A 13,666-nucleotide genomic window follows, 5' to 3' on the forward strand; every position below is an offset into this window, starting at 1 on the left:
TTAGAGATAATGTTTTAGTGTTTATAATTGTCCATAACATGTATTGTGTATTCCTAATCTTACACTAACTCATATATTTATCACTATAAATAGAAGGCTTCAGGCGTAACCCTAATTAAGGAACTCATTATATTCTTATACTTCTCTCTCTATTTCCATTATGCATATATCCCTACAATATATTCACCATGTATCTATCACACATTTAACATGGTATCAGTATTCTCTACTTCCGCATCATTCGAACCAATCAATTTATCGATGTCTAATTCCTATTATCCGACATCCACCGTTCCTCCTTCTGCTGCTCATCTCCATAAAATCTAACTCGTTCTTTGACTTCAACATCAATCCCAGTCTTCAAAACATTAGTAACCAATTTCTCATTATAGAATTGTTCTGCAATAACATGCCATGTTACCATTGGTTTCCCTGCTGTTATACCTTCAAGCGTTGAGTTCCATCCGCAATGAGTCACAAATCCCCTGATCACCTCATGTTGAATTATTAACACTTGCGACACCCATCCTCTTATTATCAATCCCTTCCCTTCCATTCGCTCCTGGAATCCTCCAGGGAGCCATTCCTCACTTTACCTTTGCTTTCACCTTCACTAAATGAAATCCGTTACAGTTCCAAAGCATATGTAAACGATAGAATCGGGTTTCCTGGACTCTAGTCATTTCAAACATTCATGTTCGTTGATCGATGCTTCTTTTCGTCTATGTGCTTTATCTTCAACAACTCTATTGCATAACGAAAGGGGCCCTATATGTCAGGTTCTTCTCCCCGATTCTTTCCGGTAAAAATCAGCATAGTCCGGTTCGAGCTCATAAAAGTTGTTGACAAAAACCCCAAAAATGCCTTGGTAACTGGGGTTTCAGCCCGATCTTGCCTCAAATTCATCAGATCTTGCCTCAATTGATAGGCAAGTTGATTTCTTGTAAGCCTGATCTCGCCAAGAAAAAACGTGTCTACATGTATTAGATTCACATCTTACTAATAAGCCCCAGTCACTCTCTCTCCACTTTCGATGTGGGATTCAATTCATTCCTATCCCCATCGCCATCACTTAGAGCCGCTCCTTGCTCAGGCCTTCTACCCATGCACCACCCACTTCGGACCAGGTCGTTATAGGCCCACCAGCTTCCACCTGGTTCGTCCCTGAACCACCAATTGTAACATCCTACCAAATACCATGTACATATTGTCCGCTTTGACCCAAATCCAACACCTTGGACCTCACAGCTTGAAAACGCGTGTACATGTATTGGATTCAGACCTTACTAATAAGCCCCAGTCACCCTCTCATTATTTCTGATGTGGGATTCAATGCATTCCTATCCCCATCGCCATTCCTTAGGGCCGCTCCTTCCTTATACCTTCTACCCTGGTGCCACCCACTCTAGACAAGGTCGTTACAGCAGTAGCCCAGAGAAAGAACATGTCTGCAACTAAAGCATGCAGACAACATTCTTGAAGTAACTCCTCAAGCTGTTCTTAAAGCAAAGTTATTGCAAGTCTAAATTTGTTATACATTTATCCGCTATTTGACATAACAAAATCCATGTTTTTGCAGCCTTCGAGCAATCCAACCTCTGCGGTAGGGAATTTAAAGATTCGAATATCGATTTGGAAACTGAGATTCTTGCTCCTTTCGATTAATTTAGAGATTGAAGGTGCACTGACAGGAGTGGTGATAATGATTGTCTTTACACCTCGAGATGCAAATAATTTGGCCATGTCTACAGTTGGTATGGTATGGCCATGAGACATGAAAGGGAAGAAAAATATATAAAGTACTTGATCACCATCAGCCATTATCATTCAAGAAAATGCAGATGAAAAAACTGAATATTAGATTTATTAATCTCTAATTTTGTATTAGAGAAAATATTTTATCAAATTACAATGGAAAGAAAAGTTTAGTTTTACTTAATTTTAATAATACATGTGTAATCTTGATAGAATAATACATGTGTGACAACTGGTGAACTAGTTATCGTATTTTAAAAATTATACGTCTAATCTTTTTATGGAAGTTTTTTTCCATACTCTTAGTTTGATTAAATCTCTAATTTTATATTAAAGAAAATATTTTATCAAATTAGAATGCAAAGAAAAATTTAGTTTTACTTAATTTTTAATAATACATGTGTAACCGTGATAGAATAATACATGGGTGACAACTGACCAACTAGTTATCGTATTTTAAAAATTATACGTCTAATCTTTTTATGGAAGTTTTTGTCCATACTCTTGGTTTGATTAAATTTATTAATTTAATTTTATATTAAAGAAAATATTTTATCAAATTAGAATGCAGAGAAAAAATAGTTTAATGATAATAATATATGTGTGATAGACACGAATACCTGTGTGACTGAGATTTTGTAAATTTCGTTAACAAGGAAGGATTGTTTAATTTATTTAAATTTAAGCTCATTAAATTAAAATTTAGGAATTTTTTTATAAAAAAATCAAAATTTATGTTAAATGCACTTTATAGAACTAAAAGGAACAATCAACCAAAATATAAGTGCACCAAGAGAAAAAGAATAGCAATAGTCATCCTTCCTTTTTCTTTTTATTTTTTAATTTGGTTAATTTGGAAGATTTCTTATTTATTCGGATGCTAAAAGATATACAAGTCTAAATTGACATTTATTTAAATGTTTACTATTGCAATTAATTTTCTGAATTTGCATTTCAAATACATTAAGGATCCGTTTGGTATACCGTAATGTAATGTAATTGATAATTTAATGGAATGGAATGATGATTCTATTACCATATTTTTGGTTGAGAAATTAAAAGAAAATGATGAAATGTAATGACCATTACAATATTTACTTTTGCCTGGTTAAATGTAATCATAAAATTTTATTTATATAATTAAACTCAACGAAAACCATGAAAACTTAAAAACAGTTGAATTAGTATATAGTTTTTCACATTTCCATATATTTATATATATTTTTCTTGTTTTTTTATTTTCAACCTTTTTTATCATTTTTTTCTATTTTCTCATTTCTTCGTTTTTTATCATATTTTCGGTCCGGAGTTGGTGGCGTCGGAGTAGAAGGCTTGAGCAAGGAACGGTCCTCAGCGCTGGTGATAGGGGCAGGAATGAATTGAATCCCACATCGAAAATGGAGAGGGAGTGATTGGGGCTTATTAGTAAGATGTGAATCCAATACATGCAGACGCGTTTTAAAGCCGTGAGGTCCAATGTGTTGGAATTGGGCTAGAGAGGACAATATCTACATTGTATTGGACTAGGGTGTTATAATGTAGATATTGTCCGTTTTGGCCCAAATCCAACCCCTTGGGCCTAACGGCTTTAAAACGCGTCTACATGTATTGGATTCACACTTTACTAATAAGACCTAGTTCTCTCTCTATTTCCGATATGGGATTCAGTGCATTCCCGTCCCCATCGCCATCCATTAGGGCCGCTCTTTGCTCAGGCCTTCTAACCCGGTTCCACCTACTCCGGACTGGGTCGTTACAGCAGTAGCCCAAGAAAAGAACATGTTTGCAACTAAAGCATGCGGGCAACATTCTTAAAGTAACTCCTCAAACTATTCTTGAAGCAAAGTTTTTTCAAGTCTAAATTCACTATACATTTCTCCGCCATTTGACATAACAAAATCCATGTTTTCGCAGCCTTCGGGCAATCCAATCTCTGCGGTAGGGAATTTAAGGTTTCGAATATCGATTTGGAAACCAAGATTCTTGCTCCTTTCGATTGATTTGGAGATTGAAGGTGCAGTGACAGGAGTGGTGATAATGGTTGTCTTTACACCTCAAGATGCAAATAACTTGGCCATGTCTACAGTCGTATGGTATGGCCATGAGACATGAAAGGGAAGAAAAATATATGAAGTACTTGATCACCATCAGCCATTATCATTCAAGAAAATACAAATGAAATAATTGAATATTAGATTTAATAATCTCTAATTTTATATTAGAGAAAATATTTTATCAAATTAGAATGGGAAGAAAAATTTAGTTTTACTTAATTTTAATAAGACAGTGTAATCGTGATAGAATAATACATGTGTGACAACTGGTCAACTAGTTATCGTATTTTAAAAATTATACATCTAATCTTTTTATGGAAGTTTTTGTCCATACTCTTAGTTTGATTAAATTTATTAATCTCTAATTTTATATTAAAGAAAATATTTTATCAAATTAGAATGCAGAGAAAAAATAGTTGTACTTAATTTTAATAATATATGTGTGACAGACACAAAATAATACATGTGTGTTGAGATTTTGTAAATTTTGTTAACAATGGAGGGGTAGCTTAATTTATTTAAATTTAATGCTCATTAAATTAAAATTTAGGAATTTTTTATAGAAAAAAAATTCAAAATTTATGGTAAATGAACTTTATTAGAATTAAAAGGAACAAAATATAAGTGCAACAAGAAAAAAATTAGCGATAGTCATCTTTCATTTTTCTTTTTCTTTTTTAATTTGGTTAATTTGGAAGATTTTTTATTTCTTGGGATGCTAAAAGATATAGAAGTCTAAGTTGACATTTATTTACTTAAATGTTTACTAATGCAATTAATTTTCTGAATTTTCATTTCAAATACATTAAATGCATTACGTTTTCCATTCATACACTTTCTACATTGTAAGGTCTCCCGATTTGGAGATTTTTTTTAAGATAAAAAAAAAGAATCTCCAAATCGGGAGACCTTATAGGCAGCTCCTGGAGTTTACATAGTTAGACAAATCATATTTTTTCGATTAAATTTGAGATATTAAACCATAGTTAGGGAAATCACATAGTTAGACAAATCATGTTTTAACTTAAAATCTAATTAATAAAATATTATTTATTTTACCTATATTTAAAACTTACATTTTTAATAGTACAAACTCAGTTTTTTATATATATCTGATGCTGTTATAAATAGAGTATAAAAAGTTTATTTCGAATTGTAAATATATTATTTTAAACATAAAGACTGTTTATCAAATAAAATGTTTACCATTTACTAACCTGATAAATAGGGGTGTTCAAAAACCAAACCGGACCGAAACTAGAAATTAACAGCTTTATCTTTTTAGAAACTAAAAAAAATTAATTCTTATAATATTTTAAACATATAGTAGGCACTTTCTGTAGATGTATTTCTTAAGTTATACATTTAAAAAACATAATTTAATTAGATTATTTGCTTAGTTATATAAAAATTAAATGTTGATTTTCCATACATATATGTTTATTGTATATTCATATAATCATGACTTTTGTTTTAATATTCAATCCATAATGTGAATATTGTATATTCACAGGTTATGATATATTCTATCCATATGTCATAACCTATACCATTCACAGAGTCGTGACTTTTCTTTTCAATATAAATATGGTAATAAGATAATCTAAAATAAGAAATAATTTATTTAATAAATGATAAAACCAAATATCGAACCGAACCGAACCAAAATATCTGGTTCGGTTTGGTTCGTTAATATTATTCGGTTAGATTTGGTTTTAATTTTAAATACTATTCAGTATTCGGTTATTTTGGTTCGGTTGGATTTTTAGACCGAACCGACTGTTGAACACTCCTACTGATAAACACGGACGGAATATATATAATTATAACTAATGGAAACCAACATGTCAAATGGTAAAAATTAGAAGGTTATTGAACAAAATCGAAAACATGAGAAGCTTATAGATTTTAATTTTTCTTTTTACGAAACATATGTAAACTTTTTTAGAGAATTCATATGAAAGATTTCTCATGGGATCACATGTCATTGTTTATTAAGGAATCTTATGTAACATTCCATGGCATTGATGGTGAAGGAAAAGATAGGCACAAAAATAAATATATTTTATTATTTTACCTCCTAATGGATAAAATTTTAGAATAGATTGAAAACATTATGTTTTCGGTTCATACACTATATATTGCACTATATTGGAATCTTTAAATCAGAAAATCTTATAGGCAATTACGGTAGTTCCACTCTCCCACACATATTGACATGTTCCATACATATGTCAATATGTGTATGAGGGAAGTTCCATTGGAGCCCTCAAGATCTCTCCTAAATCGATTATAATTTTATAAGAGAAAAACACATTGAGATCTTATTTTTCGATTTTTTTTTTTTTATCAAATTTCTCTTAAATCTATATATAATATTACTAGACGCTTTTTTGGTTTTGTTATTTTGACTCTATTTTTATGATATCGGGATAAAGATGGTCTATGAAGAGGTTCAAGTTCGTTTTTCTTGTTACGTGCAGGGAAGCGACGTAATTCCAACCTACTGTGCCCGATAAATCAGTACTATCATAATATCACGTGTTTTCCATTTGTTTGCTTCAAATATCAATATAAATCGGACGTTCGTGCGAAACCTTTTCAGGAATTTAAGATTATGGTTTATTTTAATTGGAGATTATATATATATATATATATGCGTAATCATATTTATTTATTGAATTTAAAATTTAACTTTGGTTTCTCATATATTACATATACCAAAAGATTTAAACTATGAATTTTAAATAATAGTATTTTTAATATATTATGAAATAATTCGAATAAGGTTTCTATTAATTGAAGTTATCAAATCTAAGATAACATCCTACATTGATTGATTTTTAATTTAGAATCACAAAAGTATGACATACGTGGGATACTATTTAAACTATTAAAATTATTTTTGAGTATATTAAACCTGTGATTGATAAATATCAAAATTTTAATTTAAATCTCATTTAATTAAAATTTAGGATTCAAAATTTATAGTGAATGCACGAGAGAAAAATTTAAATGTACTTCATTAGAATTAAAAGGAAGAAACAAGGAGAAAAATTAGTAATAGTCAATGCACGAGAGAAAAATTAGCAATCTATAGGTTTCCGGACCGTTTTCTCTGCATTCTAATTTGATAAAATATTTTCTTTAATATAAAATTAGAGATTAATAAATTTAATCAAACTAAGAGTATGGATAAAAACTTCCATAAAAAGATTAGATGTATAATTTTTAAAATACGATAACTAGTTGACCAGTTGTCACCTTTAAGGGGAGGAATTATGTATTATCATCTGTGGTTTCGGAGCTTGATGACTTGAAGGTGATGGCACACAACTTCTACCATCCCTTGAACACTCCACTCCAAGTCCTCACCGAGGGTGGGAAATACATGTATTATTCTATCACGATTACACTGTATTATTAAAATTAAGTAAAACTAAATTTTTCTTCTCATTCTAATTTGATAAAATATTTTCTCTAATATAAAATTAGAGATTAGTAAATCTAATATTCAATTATTTCATCTGTATTTTCTTGAATGATAATGGCTGATGGTGATCAAGTACTTCATATATTTTTCTTCCCTTTCATGTCTCCAGGGCCGGCTTTGGGCATAGGCTCGGGGTGCGCCGGCCTAGGGTCCAAGGCCGAAAGGGGGCCCAAAAAAAATTTACTTTTGTAAATAAATTGCATATATTTTAAGTATTATACATAAATTCAAACTAGCATAATGTTAATGCATTGTCTTCCCACTAAAGAGGGTGTGGGTTCAATTCCCATCTTTGTCACTTTTTTGATATTTCTTTTTATGTATTTTTAATATATAAATGTTATGGGTAGTCAAGAGTAAGAAGACAAGTTTCATTTTAGAATAACTATTTTTAATTTGATTAAATTAAAAAAAAAACATTTTATTACCTTGTTTAAATTTTGAAAATTAAAAATTAATTTATATAATGATATGAATAAAAATCAATGGGTGAAGGTGTAAAATTACTCCTAACGTTTTGAATGAGGAGCAATTTTACTCTTAACGTCTAAAATGGTGCAAATTTACCCCTAACGTTCGTAGCCAAGAGCAAATTTACCCATAACGTTGATAATTTAGGTCAATTTCAGACACAATTATAAAACACATATGTTTTTGTCTCTCATTTTGCACCAATTGCATATGAATTCGTTCTAAAAAAGATTTCATGTGTTTTATAATTTAATAAGAGAGCTAAAGATTAATATTTAAAAATTCGGTGAATTTTTTGAATTTTTTTTATCAAATTCGTACAAAAGACTGTATATTTTATTTATTTTTTATTTTTATATTCCAACATATGTTTGTGATTTGTTACTGATAAATTGACGCATGTGTGAAGTGTAGATGACAAGATTCATGATCGAGAAGACAATTTGATGAAATATTTATCAAATTAACCCAATTTATCAATGTTAAGGGTAAAATTGCTCTTGACTTCCAACGTTAGAGATAAAATTGCACCATTTTAGATATTAGGAGTAAAATTGCTCCTGATCCAAAACGTTAGAGATATTTTTGCACCTTAACCCAAAATCAATTAGTAAATTTTATATTAAAGGGGCCCTTACTACTTGTTTTGCCTAGGGCCCCTAAATTGTCAGGACCGGCCCTGCATGTCTCATGGCCATACCATACGACTGTAGACATGGCCAAGTTATTTGCATCTCGAGGTGTAAAGACAACCATTATCACCACTCATGTCAATGCACCTTCAATCTCCAAATCAATCGAAAGGAGCAAGAATCTTGGTTTCCAAATCGATATTCGAAACCTTAAATTCCCTACCACAGAGGTTGGATTGCCTGAAGGCTGCGAAAATATGGATTTTGTTATGTCAAATGGCGGAGAAATGTATAGTGAATTTAGACTTGCAATAACTTTGCTTCAAGAATAGTTTGAGGAGTTACTTTAAGAATGTTGCCTGCATGCTTTAGTTGCAGACATGTTCTTTTCTTGGGCTACTGCTGTAACGACCCGGTCCGGAGTGGGTGGAATCGGGTTAGAAGACCTGAGCAAAGAGCGGTCCTAAGGGATGGCGATTGGGACGGGAATGCACTGAATCCCACATCGGAAATGGAGAGAGAACTGAGTCTTATTATTAAAGTGTGAATCCAATACATGTAGACGCTTTTTAAAGCCGTTAGGTCCAAGGGGTTGGATTTGGACCAAAACGGATAATATCTACATTGTAACACCCTAGTCCAATACCATGTAGATATTGTCCTTTCTGGTCTAATTCCAACACATTGGGTCTCACGGCTTTAAAACGCGTCTGCATGTATTCGATTCACACTTTAATAATAAAACCCACTTCTCTCTCCATTTTCGATGTGGGATTCAGTTCATTCCTGCCCTTATCACCAGCGCTTAGGACCACTCCTTGCTCGGACCTTCTACCCCGGCGCCACCCACTCCAGACCGAAAATATGATAAAAAACGAAGAAATGAGGAAATAGAAAAAAAAATGATAAAAAAAACGTAGAAAATAAAAATCGAAAAAACAAGAAAAATATATATAAATTTATGGAATGTGAAAAACTATATACTAATTCAACTGTTTTTAAGTTTTCATGTTTTTCATTGAGTTTAATTGTATAACTAAAATTTTATGATTACATTTAACCAGGTAAAAATAAATATTGTAATGGTAATTACATTTCATCATTTTCTTTTAATTTCTCAACCAAAAATTTGGTAATGGAATCATCATTCCATTCCATTAAATTATCACTTTGATTACATTACATTACATTACGGCATACTAAACGAATCCTTAATGTATTTGAAATGCAAATTCAGAAAATTAATTGCAATAGTAAATATTTAAATAAATATCAACTTAGACTTATAGATGTCTTCTATGCTTGTTTTTAATAAACAAAAAAAAAAAAAAACAAAGGATTACTGTTGCTATTTTTTTTCTCTTTTTGCACTTATATTTTGGTTTATTGTTTTTTTTGGTAGGCAAAGGAAAGAGGTTTATTGTTCCTTTTAGTTCTATAAAGTTCATTTACCATAAATTTTGATTTTTTATATAAAAAAATTCCTAAAATTTAATTTAATGAGCTTTAAATTTAAATAAATTAAACAATTCCTCCTCGTTAACGAAATTTACAAAATCTCAGTCACACATGTATCCGTGTCTGTCACACACATATTATTAAAATTAAGCTATTTTTTCTATGCATTCTAATTTGATAAAATATTTTCTTTAATATAAAATTAGAAATTAATAAATTTATTCAAAAGAGTATGGACAAAAATTTCCATAAAAAGATTAGACGTATAATTTTTAAAATACGATAACTAGTTGGTCATTTGTCACCCATGTATTATTCTATCACGGTTACACATGTATTATTAAAAATTAAGTAAAACTAAATTTTTCTTTGCATTCTAATTTAATAAAATATTTTCTTTAATATAAAATTAGAGATTAATATATTTAATCAAACTAAGAGTATGGACAAAAACTTCCATAAAAAGATTAGACATATAATTTTTAAAATACGATAACTAGTTGGTTAGTTTTTACACATGTATTATTCTATCACGATTACATATATATTATTAAAATTAAGTAAAACTAAACTTTTCTTTCCATTCTAATTTGATAAAATATTTTCTCTAATATAAAATTAGATATTAATAAATCTAATATTCAGTTTTTCATCTTCATTTTCTTGAATAATAATGGCTAGTGATCAAGTACTTCATATATTTTTCTTCTCTTTCATGTCTCATGGCCATACCATACCAACTGTAGACACGGCCAAGTTATTTGCATCTCGAGGTATAAAGACAATCATTATCACCATTCTTTCAGTGCACCTTCAATCTCCAAATTAATCGAAAGGAGCAAGAATCTCGGTTTCCAAATCGATATTCGAATCTTTAAATTCCCTTCCGCAGAGGTTGGATTGCCCGAAGGTTGCAAAAACATGGATTTTGTTATGTCAAATAGCGGAGAAATGTATAACAAATTTAGACTTGCAATAACTTTGCTTTAAGAACAGCTTGAGGAGTTACTTCAAGAATGTTTCCCGCATGCTTTAGTTGCAGACATGTTCTTTCCTCGGGCTACTGCTGTAACGACCCGGTCCGGAGTGGGTGGCACCGGGGTAGAAGGTCTGAGCAAGGAGCGGCCCTAAAGAGTGGCAATAGGGACAGAAATGCACTGAATCCCATATCAGAAATGACGAGAGAGTGACTAGGGCTTATTAATAAGGTGTGAATCCAATACATGTACATGCGTTTTAAAGTCGTGAGGTCCAAGGTGTTGGATTTGGGCCAAAACGGACAATATGTACATGGTATTTGGTAGGATGTTACAATTGGTAGGATGTTACAATATGTGGTTCAGGGACGAACCAGGTGGAAGCTGGTGGGCCTGTAACGATCTGGTTCGAAGTGGATAGTGCATGGGTAGAAGGCTTGAGCAAGGAGTAGCCCTAACTGATGGCGATTGGGATATGAATGAATTGAATCCCACATCAAAAGTGGAGAGAGAGTGACCAGGGCTTATTAGTAATATGTGAATCCAATACATGTAGACACGTTTTAAAGCCGTGAGGCCCAATGTGTTGGATTTGGGCCAAAGCGGACAATATCTACATGGTATTTGGTAGGATGTTACAACTGTTACATCGACTAAGTTTGAGATTCTAAGGCTTGTGTTTCATGGCACTAGCTTCTTTGCTATGTGTGCTATCAAATGTATAAGGATGTATCAACCACACATGAATGTTTCATCAAAGTTTGATGAACCTTTTCTCATCCCAACTCTTCTTGGCGAGATCAGGCTTACAAGAAATCAACTTACCGATCAATTGAGGCAAGATTGGACAAATTTAAGGCAAGATCGGGCCGAAACCCTAGTTACCAAGGCATCTTTAGGGTTATTGTCAACAACTTTTATGAGCTCGAACCGGACCGTGCTGATTTTTACCGAAAAGAATCGGGGAGAAGAACCTGACATATAGGCCCCTTTTCGTTATGCAATAGAGTTGTTAAAGATAAAGCACATAAAGGAAAGAAGCATCGATCAACGAACAATGTTTGAAATGACTAGAGTCCAGGAAACCCGATTCTATCGTTTACATATGCTTTGAAATTGTAATGGATTTGATTTGGGTGCCGAGAAAAGAAGAGTGAAGGTGAAGGCAAATGTAAAGAAGAGGAATGGCTCCCTAGAGGATTCGAGGACCGAATGGAAGGGAAGGGATTGATAATAAGAGGATGGGTGTCGCAAGTGTTAATACTTGAACATGAGGTGATAAGGGGATTTGTGACTCATTACGGATAGAACTCAATGCTTGAATGTATAACAGCAAGGAAACCAATGGTAACATGACATATTGCTGCTGAACAATTCTATAATGAGAAATTGGTTACTAATGTTTTGAAGACTGGGATTGATGTTGAAGTCAAAGAATGAGTTAGATTTTATGGATATGAGCAGCAGAAGGAGGAACGGTGGATGTCGGATAATAGGAATTAGACATCGATAAATTGATTGGTTCGAATGATGCGGAAGTAGAGAATACTGATACCATGTTAAATGTGTGATAGATACATGGTGAATATATTGTAGGGATATATGCATAATGGAAATAGAAAGAGAAGTATAAGAATATAATGAGTTCCTTAATTAGGGTTAGACCTGAAGCCTTCTATTTATAGTAATAAATACATGAGTTAGTGTAAGATTAGGAATACACAATACATGTTATGGAAAATTATAAACACTAAAACATTATCTCTAACACAAAAACCTCACCAACAAGCAGTTGGTATCAAGCGAATTAAAATCAAGCCTAAGCCTTCATAGAGGAATTCTACTAGATTAATTAGTGAATATGTTATAATAAATAATCAAATAATATATATTTATATAGAAAGGATACATAATATATGATTATGGTAAGATTGAAATTAGAATTAAATTTGGAATTAAATTCTAACTAATTAGTTATTATATTTAATGGTTAAGGTAATAATTAATTAAGGTAATATAAATATAAATATAAATACCAATATGGTTAAGGTAAGATTGAATTACAATATTTAAGTTAGAATTAAATCCTAATTAAATCATTTTTGGAAAAAAGGGGAAGATAATGTTTAATTGAAATTAAAAATTCTATTCCCTCCCCCTTAACCTAGCAGCCCCGTGTATTTCTTTAAAGACTTTTGTGTCTTTTTGACTCATGGTATTTAAGAGAAAATTACGGTTGCGAATTTCAGAAGCAACATTTGCATATGGATATTTTTCCCTACACAAAAGAAAAATCAAACACCCTTGTTTCAATTAGAAATGTGTTAGCACACAATTGGATTTAGCTGTTCTTTCGCATCTGAAATTGTAGAGAGTGTTCGCCTTACAGCTCCTCGTCTCGATTCAGATAATTTCTGTTTACGATACTCAATCCGAATAAAGAAGATACGCTAGTGTAAAAATGGTCTACGGCAACAATGTTTTTGCCTATTGGAGTTTCTAGAATAGTTTCCAATAACCAACGACGCCACTGCCTAGTGTTGGTTGTAAAACTGACACAAAAGGTAGGAGCTTTGGCACGGTTCTCAAACCAACTTTTGCCAATAAGGCGTCACCATTGACCTCTTTTTTACCAGTGGTAAACAATTTTTTTAACCTTTTATTACATGCTTGGATCTGAAACATCGTTTTTAGTCACTTAGAAAATATTTTCGCCGTGATTTTATTCACTTTAAAATCCATAAGTGGTATCAGAGCATACTTACATGCTAATAATCAGATCAAAACTGTTTTGGATCGATTGGATTTTGTGTTTTACATATTAAC

At 31.8% G+C, this 13,666-nt stretch overlaps 2 pseudogenes; one reads left to right on the top strand and one right to left on the bottom strand.

Annotated features, from left to right (window-relative positions):
* Positions 1-265: 265 nt before the first annotated feature.
* Positions 266-1,743, bottom strand: LOC136227097 (UDP-glycosyltransferase 73B3-like; annotated as a pseudogene).
* An 8,793-nt stretch (positions 1,744-10,536) lies between these two features.
* LOC136227098 (UDP-glycosyltransferase 73B3-like) lies at positions 10,537-12,280 on the top strand (annotated as a pseudogene).
* Positions 12,281-13,666: the final 1,386 nt, after the last annotated feature.

The sequence above is a fragment of the Euphorbia lathyris genome, chromosome 4, assembly GCF_963576675.1.
Source record: "Euphorbia lathyris chromosome 4, ddEupLath1.1, whole genome shotgun sequence".
Classification (NCBI taxonomy): domain Eukaryota; kingdom Viridiplantae; phylum Streptophyta; class Magnoliopsida; order Malpighiales; family Euphorbiaceae; genus Euphorbia; species Euphorbia lathyris.